Genomic DNA, 15805 nt, shown 5'->3' with positions numbered 1-15805 from the left:
GCCACACAAATGATCTAGCGATTGCCAGATCATTTGTGTGGCCCTTTGCTGCCATAAATCCACTCCGTGTGCACTCAAACCTTGCAATAGGCTAGGAAACAAGTTCCGGTCTACAAGTTTGGCACTCATTGACAGCGAGCATACCGAGCCATCGTACTCCACCTATTTTAATGCAGAACTCTGTATTACGAATGCCAAATTGGTCTTTACAGTATCAGTGTGCATCCATCCAGCCTCCATCAGGTGAAATATTCACAGCACCCTATGACAGAAAGCCTCTTTATGAAATTGGAGATAAAGTAATGGCTACTTATAGAAAAAAGAGGTGTAGTATGGGTGCATGCATAAGACCCGAGAACCCAAGTCCTGATCACATCCAATTTCTTGGTACACCGCCAGTATTCAGGATACAATGTATTCAAATATTAAAATGGATAGGAGCTGAGCTGCAGTAACTTGGCATGACCACTACACAATGAACAAAGATGAAGCAAATGGCTCTTTTTTATCAAAGCATGCTCTACCAAACAGCTGATCGGCACAGAACCCGATGTTGGCACTGATTAAATGCTGATGGTCTATCCATTAATGACAAAGTCAAGGCAACTCCTTTTAAAGTTTATATTTGATATATATATATATATATATATATATATACACACACACACACACACACAAGCGAAGATGAGCAGCACTCCCAGTAACATGAGCGGGTGCAAGCAGTCATATGGCCAGGTCACAGGCACTTGAATCTATATAGAAGACAATACTGTAGCACTCCAGGTTATGGTGTAGAAAATGGTGAATTTTATTCCACCCAACAAGATGAAACGTTTCGGTCGCCCAATGCGGCCATTTTCAAGCATGCTTGGTGGCATTTTTTTGGTCTCTTCACCTGTAGTCTTTCTGTAATCATGGTAATTTGCCTGTACCATCTGAATATACCCCAATTGTCCCCTAATGTAGTCATTCATCAAGGTGGAGCACACAAGAACCTCCTCCCAAGCACCTTGTATAGACAGAGGAATACAACTGGCATTTCGCAAAGGTCTAAGGTTATACAACCCTCAGTTCTTACTAAAAGCTGATAATGCAGATAAACTTTCTGCCTGCCATGAATAAAAGATGATGTGACTTGAATCTACATAATAATGTAGCGCCAAGCTTTGACCACCAGGTGTTCACGAGGTAATATTACACATTTAACCCTTTCAGGACAGTAGCTTGGTCTCTCTTTTATATCCAAATGCAATTTACTGACAATACATCACAAGTTACTTGCCAGTTTCTGCTTGACTGGATTTATGTATGGGAATGCCCTCGGGCAGCCATATCTAATATGAATGAGAAATGGCGTTATTACAGCACCTTTTAATTCTGTGAAAATTAATATGAGATACATCATAGAATGAGGATAATAGCTATTATGTGAGGTGCATTCCATATACTGTATGCTCTAATAGGTCCCAGTGGTGGCCCTAATTGTAAGTACTTAGCTCACGCTATGGCTTCTGCATGTTCTGTTCTTATGCTATATTGTTTTGTCTATACCATTAACTAAATGGTTGTTTATGGATTTTTTTGCAGAGGCATGATGGATGCAAAATTTACAGAGCGATGTACAATCTGATATACTGATAGTGACCTATAGACATAAATACCAGGACAGGAAGCAAGGCAGCTTCTACGGGGCCCAGCAGCTAAAAGGTGAGGATAGGGATCATTGTAGATGAGGGAACGGGCAAAGGAAAATTGTCATTGGGAAGATGCAAAGGACAGGATCAAGTAACCATGGGGGAGATTTATCAAAACCTGTTTAGAGGAAAAGTTGCCCAGTTGCCCATAGCAACCATTGCTTCTTTCATTTTTAACAAGGTCCCGGCAAAATGAAAGAAGTGATCTGATTGGTTGCTATGGGCAACTGGGCAACGTTTCCTCTGGACAGGTTTTGATACCCCCCCCCCCCCCCCATATGAGCAAAAATATGAGTTTTCATGTCAAAAGCTGAAGCTGAAGTCGAATTTTGCTATTAGGCCCCAAGGACAGTGAAATAACCTCCCATAGATCTATCAAACCATGAAACCATATTTGAGCCACAAGACAGCAAGCATAGCAAAATTTGTGTGAAAAAGATTTTGCTATCCATTGACTTAATGGGTCCGCAACCAATTTGCAATAGTATTGGAAGATTTGCAGACTTGTTGGGGCCCACACTGAAAGTCCGCGGCTGATGATGTACGTGTGAACATATTCTAATATTAAAACTGGTTGCTATGGGTAACAAATACAATTTTTCTATTAGACAGTTTTTTTGATTATCTCTCCTATTGAATTTTCTATTGAAACCTAAGTCACTTTTGATTTTAATCATTATATGTTTTCAAAGCTGGCCATACAGTAGACAGCTGTCCAATGTGTATTAGAGGCCCTGTCTGGATCCCCTCCCCAAACACATGCACACTCGGCATGTTTGAGTGTGCATGTGTTCTGGCAGCGGCTTATCTCCCTGACCACAAAAGGATCAGCGATGTTGGAATCAAACAGCTTGATTCATCTCCCCTACATATGCTTCAGGAGAGAGTCTGAAAACCAACATGCACATAAGTTGGTCGGCTGGTCTAGTTGAAATTAAAGGGAGCAGACAACATTTATTTGTAATGTGTAAGGTAAGCTTAAAGGGGTACTCCGCCCCTAGACATCTTATCCCCGGAGTCCCGCTGCTGGGAACCGCGTGATCTCGGCTGCGGCACCCCAGATATCCTATGCATGGAGTGAACTTCAATCCGTGCCGGATGACTGGCGATGCAGGGCGGAGGCTCATGACATCACAGTCATGCCCGCTTGTGAAGTCCCGGCCACGCCCCCTCAATGCAAGTCTATGGGGGGTGGAGTGGTGACCGTCACACCCCCTTCCATAGAGTTGCATTGAGGGGGCGTGGCCGTGACATCACAAGCCTCCAGTGCTGCAACCGACGGTCTAAACAAGCGCTGGGTGCAGCAGGGAGATCGCAGGGATCCCCAGCAGCAGGAGATCCTTTGGATAGGGGATAAGATGTCTAGGGGCGGAGTGCCCCTTTAAAGGGGTTTTCCAGGACTTGTTTTAATGGATTGTTGGCCTAGCCACAGCATCGGTACCACTCCTCAATCAGACATTTGGCCATTTATATTATACAGTGAACGGCGCCACCGCCACCATACACAGCACAGGGCTTCTGGCCTTGTTCACTGTATAATGCGGGGTACCAAAGTCCTTGAAAATCCCTTTAATAGTTGACTCTAAATTTATGGATCATTTTTCATTTATATCTACCATATTGCATGTTTGTATAAATAGATCTAATTAAAAGTAAGAGGAAAACTGCACTGAAGCATAGGATACCCAGCGTAAACATTTTGTTTAATTCCTTAACCTAGAAGCCTAACAGGGAATAAAAGGGGCACCAGCCAAAGAATACGTGCTACATTTCTATGAAGAATTACCCATAACTGGTATAATCTGCACTTACATCAGGTCACTGTGCAAGGTAAATATACAAGAAGTCACAATATGGCTCTCTCAATTAGCTGAAGCACAGCAGGATCTCACAATGGCGCAGCTTACAGTTATCTACAACCGTTGCCAAGCACAAATACATCTGAGCCGATTCCAGGAAATATGAATGAATGGCTGGGATGCCAAGTTAGTGTAATAATAACAACACATTTTTTTAGAGTAGAATCCAAAACGCGTCCATTGTGTTACTAATTGGGGATTGAGAGACGGCAGATTTATTATATGATTTCCTGAAGATTAAAATAACAAATCTTCTGCTCTGCTGAATATTGTGATATAAGAAAATCAATTACATGTTTGATCATTTACAGCTACATCCAGGACCATCCAAATGGTTACAGTATGTTTCAGAAAAGATAGATGGCAACATGTAATGCGTCTCTGGCCAACAGGTCCTACCCTCTAATGTATATATACTTTATGTATTTATGTTTGCTGTCTTTACAATGTTTTGCAACTTTTTGTGCCAATCATGGCGAACATAACACACGCAGAGACACACATCCTTTATGTGCTTTGCAATAAATTTTTGTTCTATTATTTGGTTTAAAGGGGTACTCCGCTGCTAGACATCTTATTCCCTATCCAAAGGGGCCCTCCCCCCGCAATCTCCCGCAGCACCCAGAGTTCTAAACAAAAGGTGGGTTCTTGCAGCAGTGGTTGTGATGCCACAGCCACGCCCCCTCATGGTGTTACACCACGCCCTCTCCATTCATGTCTATGGTGTCATGGTGTCTGTCATGGTGTCTGTCGCCACGCCCCCTGCCATAGACATGAATGGAGGGGGCGTGGCGTGATGTCACGAGTGGATGTGGCCGTGGCGTCACAATCACTGTCTCCGGGTCTGAGCGGTCTAAACAAAATGTTCAGAATGCTGGAGCACCTTTAAGAAAATGAAAAGAAGATCTATATATTTTGCAGTCCAAGTATATGACAAAGCTCTACTGCTTGGTTTAAGTGCAGTGATTTAGATGGTAAAGGACCATTTTCGAGCTCTATTATTGATTTAACACAATACTTCTGTGAGAAACTGCCGTTGGCGGGGGAGGGGGGGGGGTCCTTGTGATTGGCATACTGGTATGGGGTATGAATGGCTGACACAGGGGGGGATCTGTAGTTGGTACACTGTTATGGTGCATCTAGGGCTTTCACATTTTCTATTGGGGGCATTTGGGGTTTGCACAGTTATGCTTGGATCTTTGGGGGACACAATAATATGGGGGCATCTACGCCATTTGTGGCTGGCACATAGATATGGGATATCTGTGGCTGGCACATAGTTATGAATATGTGTAGTTGGCACATAGTTATGGGATATCTGTAGTTGGCATAGTTATTGGATATCTGTAGTTGGCATAGTTATGGGTATCTGTAGCTGGTACATAGTTATGGGATATCTGTGGCTGGCACATAGTTATGGGATATCTGTGGCTGGCACATAGTTATGGGTATCTGTAGCTGGCACATACGGTAGTTATGGGATATCTGTGGCTGGCACATAGTTATGGGTATCTGTAGCTGGAACATAATTATGGGATATCTGTAGTTGGCACATAGTTATGGGATATCTGTAGTTGGCACATAGTTATGGGATATCTGTAGTTGGCACATAGTTATGGGTATCTGTAGGTGGTACATAGTTATGGGATATCTGTGGCTGGCACATAGTTATGGGTAAATGTAGCTGGCACATAGTTATGGGATATCTGTGGCTGGCACATAGTTATGGGTATTTGTAGCTGGCACATAGTTATGGGATATCTGTGGCTGGCACAAAGTTATGGGTATCTGTAGCTGGCACATAGTTATGGGATATTTGTGGCTGGCACATAGTTACGGGATATCTTTAGTTGGCACATAGTTATGGGATATCTGTGGCTGGCACATAGTTATGGGATATCTGTAGCTGGTACATAATTATGGGATATCTGTGGCTGGCACATAGTTATGGGTATCTGTAGCTGGCACATAGTTATGGGATATCTGTAGTTTGCACATAGTTATGGGATATCTGTAGTTGGCATAGTTATGGGATATCTGTGGCTGGCATATAGTTATGGGATATCTGTAGTTGGCATTGTTATGGGATATCTGTAGCTGGCACATAGTTATGGGATATCTGTAGCTGGTACATAATTATGGGATATCTGTGGCTGGCACATAGTTATGGGTATCTGTAGCTGGCACATAGTTATGGGATATCTGTAGTTTGCACATAGTTATGGGATATCTGTAGTTGGCATAGTTATGGGATATCTGTGGCTGGCATATAGTTATGGGATATCTGTAGTTGGCATAGTTATGGGATATCTGTGGCTGGCATATAGTTATGGGATATCTGTAGTTGGCATATAGTTATGGGATATCTGTAGTTGGCATTGTTATGGGATATCTGTGGCTGGCACGTAGTTATGGGATATCTGTGGCTGGAATAATTTTCTGAGGCAACTGTGACTTGTTCTCTTCTGGAGAAGCTTTGGGATGACTCAATTGACACATTAAAATTATTTTTTACGATATATTTATTGAAAAAAGAAAAAAAACAATAGAACTTTGTGAAATGGATGATATAATGATTTCACAGTCATTAGATTTTTTACTTTCCTTTCTGTGCCGATATGTGGCCTAACTTCCCCATGTCTACGCATGTGCCATCGGATAAATAAAAGAACACGCTCCAGCCTTACTTCCAACCACTAATGATAATAACGTGCCTTTATAGCAACAAGAATAAATATACTTTAATAATTGGGGTTCAGTCTTGTGCAGTTTAATACAATCTGTTGAAGGTGGGTGTTAATGCCCAAGCATCAGTCGTATTCTTTCCTTCAGTAATTGGCCATTTACAGCCCTGGTTAAATCTGATTATGGAGTAAATATGGTGGGGAAGAATCTACTGTACACCACTGTATATACATTAGGGGCTCATTACCAGATAATAACTAAACTAGGAAAGAATGATACTGGGATTCTAACAAAACACTAACTTGAGGGACATATTTTGTCTTTTTTTATTAGATTTGCCTGCATTTAATAGTTAACCTTAAATTGGTTTACATCAATCAAATGTGAAGGCAGTTCTTAAAAGAGATGCATTATTAATCCATCTGCAACTGCAGCTCCAAGTGTGGGAATGAATTCAGCTATTACAGCCTGGGATTAGAAGAGAGACCTGCTACATATTACTCGCCACTTACTGTATTTACAATCGTCTTGTTTCTTTTTTCTAGGAAGGATTAGAAAAGAGCATTAAAAATAACTCTGATAACAATAGCGGAAGGTATAGGCAGCCGTGTGGGAAATACCTGGGCCTTACATTGTAATCCTCCTGCAAAGACAAGTGTAAGGCTGATTAATGGCGCCAAACACTGACACTCGCAAAAATGCCGCAGTCACAAATCTCAGCCTGGAAGAGAAGGTTCTGTAGAGCATGGCAGGTATAGGCACATGTTGCACCTTTATACACTGGCTGAACTGGAATATACTATGCTATATAATATCCTGTGCTGATAATAAGTAGTTCAGGGTGGGAAGTGATCAAGTTCTATATATCAATACAGTGTGAATATTTTGTTATTTACTGTATTTATTTTAAATAAATGTAACACACCCATATATATAGCTACACTACAATCCCGTGACAATTTGGTAAATTTTTCACATTGGGAACTAGCATAAAGTGCAAGCTCGAAAAAAGGGGTGAAAAAGTTGTAAATTTTGTCGATAGTCTTATCTACAATGAATACTAGTTTGATTGAATGTTACAGATGATATGTGTTAGGATAATGATCATGAAGAGTGCAGAATATTTTTGCTCTACATGTAGATAAGAATCGGAATAGTCACTTATTTTATTTTGATGTTATTTTATATTCAGTTATTTTATAACTACTAGTTGGAGGTAGGGTTTCTATAGTCACAGCATACATTACAGGGGTTCTATATGTTTAAGCAAACAATGCTCAAACATAGCATGGATTTAGTATCCGAGCACTGGTCATGGGGGCTACAAGAGGAGACATTGTTACCTTACATAGGTCTGATTATTGGCGGGGATACATATACACAGATCTTTATACTCTGCATTTAGGGTAAGGCTCTGTTTGCACATCCTAGTGCCATAGCTTCTGTTTATAAAAGCCATGACACCTATCCCTAAGGAATCCTGCTGGTCCCCATTGCCTTTTATGTGGTCTGTTAGGTTCCCCTGGAGGTTCCAGTATTTTTGATTCTAAAAACACAGCTTTAGCCTGCTTTATTCTTGCCTTCCAAAATATCGTGACTTTAATGGAAACCACATGCAACGTGTTATTTTTGTAAATGTAGTATATGACAGAAATATATTAATAGCACCTGGCATATTGTGATTTCTACACCACATATGTGTCTTTTTGGGGTAAAACTTTTAGACTACTAGTAGCCAGGGTCTTGGGACCCTCGAGTCTCTTCCATCTTCACACCCCTTCTATGTAGTATCAAGGCAGTTTCTATAATGGCACCTGCCTGCGTGGCCAAATGACTGGTCTCAACTGGTTCTCTGAGAACAAAAAATAGAGCTATTTTGTTTTCCTTTATGCCTTCAGCCACAAGACCTGAGAGACTATGATGAACAGTCAGCAGGTATAAAAAAAATATTGAATGCTCCTGGGCTATGACACTTTCTCATCAAAAGCCTGGACTTCGTCCAAGTTCATCTGTTAATGGACAGCATCATCCCACCCCCACCCATCTTCTTTCCCTACACGCTCGCCAGATCTCCTTTAACCCTTTCTCTGCCCCAGGGACCTGCTGACTGCAACAGACTGACATGCATTGCATACTTTACCAGGGATTCAGGGGTTACAATTACCATTGCTTCGGTTACACTTATGCAAAAGAAATACAATTCTAGATCTGAACGTTAACTTTTCTTTCCATAATGTACAATTGTAAAGGGTTGTTTTGTTGTTTCTTCCATACTCCATATGGCACAATGCTAAATATCAAGAGATTTGTAATGACTTATGTTTACAAGGTAAATGGTCTAACGGGTACGCTAACATTAAGGGCATACTCTCCGGTACACTATCCACATGAGAAACATTCTCTGTTTACATATGGACATTCTGTGTTTATAAATATTTATTTTATGTTGTTTATATTTTTGAATTTTATCTTGATTTTGTGCCACATTCCTTTATAGTTAATAGCCTTCTCTTTTGCGTCCATTCGATAGTGCCCACTAGGGCATAAACAGGTTAAATAATATTTTTCTTCCTCCCACCCTCCCTACATCCCCCATCAAGCTCCTACAAACTAGACACTGATTATGTCTCTGCTTTCCCCTTGCTATTCAAGATAAACAAAGTGCTTTAAGATCAGGGCACACCCTGGGACCCTTGACAAAGCAATCTATCATTCTGTCTGCTAAACCAGTCTGGCCACACTAAGACTATAGAGGCTGAAGCTCTCGGTGTACAATTTTTCCATTGTGCTGCTGGCCTATTACAACTTACTTCCATTCTTTGCCACTTTCCCCCAGAGCAGATGTGATGGACCACTTGGCTTAAGCCCCTCCTAGTCCAGACAGAATTGTTGAAAGGAAACCTCGGGAATAAGAAAGTCCATGGCCAAGACCTAGACAACACAAAGGCGGCGACTCTCAATTTTGTGCTCTCACCTCCACAAAATGCTCACTATTTATCACTGCAAGCTTTTCAGTGCCATGCTTCTGTAGAGCAAAGATTGGGGGAATGAATGGAGCCACAGAGCAGGGCTTTCATGGGTTAGAGTAGGGCATTGTGTTGGCCATGAAAGGATTAACAAGGCTATCTATTAATAGTATTGCGGCGTCAAAAGCAATATGCTTTCATCACTATGTTGTTTTTCCCCCTCTCTATTATTATTTAGCAGGGTATACACAATGCTATGATTATATGATATATAAATACCCGACAGCAGCATCTCAGCCCTCGATCACCATCATATTCTTTGCACACAGTCAATTCTACAATTCTTACATGCCTGAGATGATCATTGACCCAGCGGTACACGATTTACAGTATTAGGGTATGTTCACACAGGCAGATTTTCTGCAGTGCCATAGACTCCAATGGGTCCATGAAAAATCTGCAATAGTGGAAGATACGAGGATTATCTGTAGAGTCAATGGAAGAGTTGCATTTTCTGCAGCAAAAACGCTACAGAGTATCTGCCCATTTGAAAGCACCCTAAGGGTAGGTTCACAAAGCGGAATGTCCATGCGAAATTCCGCAGGAATTTTCCCCTGGGACATTCAGCTGCCGCTGAGTCCCCTTGATTTTAATGGCATTCTGCTGCACTGTTAACACGGTAGAATTTCCAGAGATGTTTCTGCCGTGGAAATCCCAATTCCAATGTCTACAAAAAGAAAACAATTGTCTATTCCTTTCTTGGATTTTGCTCAGAAATGCAGTGCCTTCTATAGGCGGTCCTATCGCTCGCTGGATTATTCAAATCTGCGGAATGTCCACACATGTTTTCTGTGCAGACATTCTGCACATTTTACGCTGTGTGAACATGGCCTAATACAGTAATAGTGCAGCCATGTCATGCACCACTTGAAACTACCCTATAACAAAAATTTAGGTAACATGGCTTGCACTGTGCCTTATTCCAACCCTGTAATCGCTCATTGAAAGAGGGAATCCCACTGGAGTGGTTTACAGATTTACACTTAGCGAATGGCAAGAATTCTTTGGCATAAATGTGTTTGTTGATCAAATGTCACATCATGTGCTTGCCTTTATTATGACTTACAAAACCCTTACTTCAGTCCCAAGGCTTTGCCAAAGACAACACCACAGAACGATAAGCAAACACATGTATTTATGAATCATGTGAAGTGCTAGCAGCCATTAACGTTTCTCTCCATTTCACATGATATTTTCAGAACGCGTTTCGTAGGCTCTGTGGAACAACTAAGCTGCTTGTGGATATATCAGGCTTATTTGTCAGATTTCATGCTAATTTGGACAGTTCTCTAACGTTTCATTGATATTCATGGAGAGCCTGAGTGGGATTCAACAAGAAATGGAGCAGCATTGCTGTATGACACAATTTGCTTTTGTCTTATTATGTTAGCTACACTGCCACTTACCATTGTGTGAAGCAGAAACAATTATACCTATAGATCCTTTGCAATGCTTTCATTTGATTGAATTCTATACAGAAGTATGGCAGAAATAAAGGCATATGTGAAGTTGGGCTTATATTGTTGACCAGAATGATTGAATGGATCTGCATTATAAATACAATACATAAAGAGGTCTATATACTTGTTGTCTCCATATGGAAAACTTTATAGATCTGTCTTACAGCGAACGTCAATCAGATTGGTGCCCAATTGTGCATATATGTTTTACTTCAGCCTTATTGTATGTAGAGCTATAGAAAACCTTTTACATTTTACTGCACTATACTCTACACTTCACTTGATACCCTGGAACAGTGTTTCCCAACTAGTGTGCCTCCAGCTGTAGGAACATTACAAATCCGGGCATGCTTGGACAGCCTTCCAGTTGTTGAAAAACTACAACTCCCAACATGCCCAATGAGGACAGGGACTGATCATTCTCTGTAAAGCACTAAGGAATATGTTGGTGTTGTATTAATCTATTGCCATGTCAGCATTTAAGATCTTCTTAGAAGATATGTAGACTATGCACCATAGACATGGTGTGAACTGAGTCTTAGATACAGTACATTGCTTTATCTTGGTTTAGTTTGATCGCATTGCAGCACCTGTGGAGACAAGGGCTTAGACCAAACTTGAATGAGACATCTCTCTACGGCAGTGTTTTCCCACCAGTGTGCCTTTGGCTGTCTGGGCATGCTGGGAGTTGTAGTTTTGCAACAGCTGGAGGCAGACTGGCTTGGAAACACTACCCTAGAGAGATGTCTCATTTAAGGTTGGTCTAAACTCTGGTCTGCACAGGTGCTGCGCTGCTATCAAACTAAGCAAAGATAAAACAATGAAGGCAGGATTTCTAGTATATGGGAGCATGACAGTGTCAAGGAACATCTGAAAGAGGTGTCATTTTTTATCTTTGCTATGCAACTTCTTAGCCTTACGTATACCAATGACGATAACCTCTATCTGAGAGGGGTATTTTAGCCAATAACACTTATCCCCTATCCACACAATAGGATATGATCACAGGGGTCTGATTTTCTATGGGAGCTGCCAGAAATAGCACTCAGCTCTTTCCGGATGCTCCCTTAGACAATGAATGGAGTAGTGGTGCGCACACTGAAATGCTGCTCCATTTTGTCGTAAGACTTATGACGTTATATGAAATAAGAAAAAACAAACAAAACAAAAGGGGACTTTGTGCCCCTAGTGAAGGCCGTTTTAGTAATGATTAGGGTGGTAGATAGAAATACACTCACCAAGTTGGGTTGCGCTCAGAGCACAACACCTAATATTGCATTTTCAAAAAATCCAGACCCGCAGCCACGGTCCTCTGGTAGCAATCTCGCTGTCCCAGTTCAAAGCAATGGAAAGAAAGTGGAAAAATTGGTCGATTTTGGCGCTGGTTCTCTGGATGGTCAAGGACTAGGAACCCTGGTATATTCATTTAACCCCTCAAGGACCAAGCCCATTTTAACCTTAAGGACCAGGCCAATTTTATTTTAGCATTTTTGTTTTTTCCTCCTCGCCTTCTAAAATCCATAACTCTTTTATATTTCCATCTACAGACCCATATAAGGGCTTGTTTTTTTGCGTGACCAATTGTACTTTGTAATGAAACCTCTCATTTTATTATCAAATGTACGGCAAACCCCAAAAAATATTTTTTGGGGGAGGAAATTTAAATAAAAAACACATTTTGCACATTTTGGAGGGTTTCGTTTTTCACACTTTATACTTTACCGTAGAAATGACATGTGTTCTTTATTATGTGGGTCAATACGATTAAAATGATACCCATGGCTAGATACTTTAATATTTAGGTACTGCTTAAAAAAAATCTAAAACTTTTTGTACAAAATCAGTAATCTGAAATTTCCCTATTTTGACCACCTATAACTTTTTCATTTTTTCCGTATATAGGGCGGTATGAGGGCTCATTTTTTGTGCCGTCATCTGTACTTTTTATCAATACCCCATTTGCGTATATAAAACTTTTAGATATTTTTTTTTTGTGGAATAAAATGTGGCAAAAAAGCAGCATTTTTTGACTTTTTTTTTTTTTTTTACGTTTACGCCGTTCACCGTACGGGATCATTAACATTATATTTTGATAGTTTGGACATTTACGCACACGGCGATACCAAATATGTTTTATTTTTTATTTTTTTTTATTACGCTTTTTGGGAGTAAAATGGGAAAAATTTACAATTTTCATTTTTATTGGGGGAGGGGATTTTTTTTACTTTTTATTTTTAAATTTTTCATCTTTTTTTTTTTTTTACACTTTTTATGTCCCCATAAGGGACTATCTATGGCAATCATTTGATTGCTAATACTGTTCAGTGCTATGCATAGAGCATAGCACTAATCAGTATTATCGGCTATCTTCTGCTCTGTTCTGCTCGATCTCAGACCAGAGCAGAAGACCCGAGGAGAGGGTGAGGGGACCTCCGTCCACCATTACAGATGATCGGATCGCTGCCGTGATCTGTACTGATCACGGCATCTGAGGGGTTAATGGCCAACATCCGTGTGATCGTGGATATCGGCCATTACCGCCGGGTCTCCGGCTGCTGATAGCAGCTGAAACCTGCCGTGTATGACGCGAGCACCACTCCGATGCTCACCGTTATACACAGGATGTAAATGTATGTCCTGGTGCGCGAAGTACTGCCAAGCCAGGACGTACATTTAAGTCCGTGGTCGTTAAGGGGTTAAACTGATTTATTAGGCAAATACACAGGCAACGCATTTCTGGTCCGTACCAGACCCTTTGTCAGGCAAAGTGTATACACTTTGCCTGACGAAGGGTTCGGTACGGACCAGAAACGCGTTGCCTGTGTATTTGCCTAATAAACCATTGTTATGACATTATATGTAAGAGATAATGTTTTTGGATAGGGGTCTCAAGTTTCTCAATGTAATGGAGCAGCAGTTTCATATGAGCACCCTAGCTCTCTTGAGGTTAAAAAAATACCAGAGTCCATCTAGTTCAACCTATATCTCTAATGAGTCCCTACTGAGTATTGGATTCGGTTATACCCAGCAGCTCCCTTAAACAATGAATGGAGTTGCATTGCTCACGTGCCACCACTGCTCGATTCCGTCAAGAGATTTGGGACCCCTTTTTGTGATACTATACGTAACAGCTGCTGTGCTCAGATCGGGGTTCCAAGTCTTTTGATAAAAGGGAGCAGGTATTGTGCATTCCTGGTGCCAAGCCATTTGTTGTCTATGGGAACTGCCGGAGTGCAGTCCTTGGCTATTTTTGGCACAAGCAAGTGCACAAGTACTACTCCATTCCACCAGGAAACTTGGGACTCATACTCAGGCTGGAATACCCCTTTAAGCCTATTTAAGCCTAAGTGTGCCTATTTCTTCTCTGTATGGACCAGCTTATCTGAATAGGACAGGTTGATCCTTGTTTCGCATCTATAGTTGACAGAAGTGAATGGAGCAGTGTAACTTTTCACTTGTATACACTGGCTTTTTATTGCGACATAATATATATTTTATGAGAGCATTTTGTGGCTTTTAGATGGTGTTTGCATTATTGGCTGGAATGCTTACAATGTTTTTCTATGTTAAGCTAAACATGGCAGCTTCCATAAACCATGGGCATACAAGAATGTTGAGGAGGTAGCAGTCTCTGCAGAAAATGTTGAAGGCCCCAGTCATATGTTATGCAGCCAGGACAAATAACCCCTTCATCGCCAGGCTCATTTTACACATAGCAAACAAACCAGTTGACAAAGGGTGACATGGACAAGGTTCGAGCAGACCGTGCTCTCAGATAATATATACAGAGGCCTCTTCTGCTCACATTGTTTAGATATGCAAAAGCCTCTGCAGTGACTGTATACAAGTTCAATACGGGAAGTGTTTCAGAATGCTGCCTTACAGGAACCTACTCCTTACCAATGGTCCAAAAACCTAAAAATAATATTATAAACTTCTATATTTCCTAATGCAGATAGGATGTGGTGCAGAAAGCAATCTTTAATAATCCCTTTCCTTGGATCTAATACTATACTTGGTGATATAGTAATATGCCACCATGACACTGGCCAAAACAAAGAAGGGCATTTCGGCTTTTTTTGTATCATTTCTGAAATGGTAAACTGTCCATTAGATTTCATCATATCTTACTGAAGCAATTACATCAAGAAAATGATAGTGCGTGCGGAATCAATTATGTATGCACTTGGCCAGAGACCAAAGGCTATGGAGTCGGAGAGGGCAGAATCATTCGACATACACAAATAAAAAGCCCCTAGATCTCACAGATGGACCCCATCAGTTCATCTTACTGCCTAAAAAGTTCCTGCACTTAATAATTTATTTGTGCTCTGGATCCTGTTTCTAAGCTGAATATTAACAACTGTAGCGTGCTTTTACTACGCCGCAGAGCAGAGTCGAAGGGCACTATAAGGTCCCTCTGAGGTTAAGGCATATAGTAATATACAATTTTATTTAGATATATTATATCTGTGTTATATTCATTTACTCGTCTAAGGCTGCATAGCCTTTTATATCAAAAACACTATCTGGGCAGGTGGTGAAGCAAGACTGTTTGTAGACTAAAAACAATATAATGTAGCCCTATTATACCAAAATATTGACTTCATGAAAATTTTGAGAATTTTTTAAATTTGTGAAAATTTTTGGGGAATAGATTCTCTACTGTTCAATGATTTTGTTTTTGTGTTTTGTTAAAAGTGCATAGCGTGAGGTTGTCTGTTTGTTGTGCAGACACCGCACCATCTGAACACAGCCTTAGGCCAGACGTGTTCCAAGCCAGCTGTAACGTGGCACCTATAGAAGCCTATAGAGCTGTGCATAAAAAAGTTATTTCCTTGGTGCCACGTTCCATCGGTTGTTGTATTACTCCATGCAGAGGCACCATATGGTGGCACATTGTGTGCCTAAAGCTATGCAGTACAGAGCCAAAAGGGACTCGTGCCACCATACACGGGCCTCATCCTGTACGTGTGTAGAAACCCTTTGACAGAACTACGGCTTGTTAGTAAGACAACTCCTTAAACATATGGTCTTGATTCCTGTCTTACAAAATGGCCCATTCCGTACAGCGTCACGCA

At 40.9% G+C, this 15805-nt stretch overlaps 1 protein-coding gene and 1 long non-coding RNA gene across 5 annotated transcripts in view; one reads left to right on the top strand and one right to left on the bottom strand.

Annotated features, from left to right (window-relative positions):
- The window catches only part of LOC130362746 (uncharacterized), a 106890-nt gene that overhangs the window by 18337 nt on the left and 72748 nt on the right, over positions 1 to 15805 (top strand). The window contains exons 2-3 of the long non-coding RNA XR_008891550.1: positions 1588 to 1707; positions 6784 to 6990. This is a non-coding gene — a long non-coding RNA (uncharacterized LOC130362746). The remainder of the gene's footprint in view (positions 1 to 1587; positions 1708 to 6783; positions 6991 to 15805) is intronic.
- BCL11A (BCL11 transcription factor A) overlaps positions 1 to 15805 on the bottom strand; it is a 150496-nt gene that overhangs the window by 112057 nt on the left and 22634 nt on the right. The gene's annotated exons all lie outside the window — the stretch shown is intronic.

Source organism: Hyla sarda, chromosome 3 (genome assembly GCF_029499605.1).
Source record: "Hyla sarda isolate aHylSar1 chromosome 3, aHylSar1.hap1, whole genome shotgun sequence".
Classification (NCBI taxonomy): domain Eukaryota; kingdom Metazoa; phylum Chordata; class Amphibia; order Anura; family Hylidae; genus Hyla; species Hyla sarda.
This window is presented reverse-complemented; position numbering and strand designations above follow the sequence as displayed.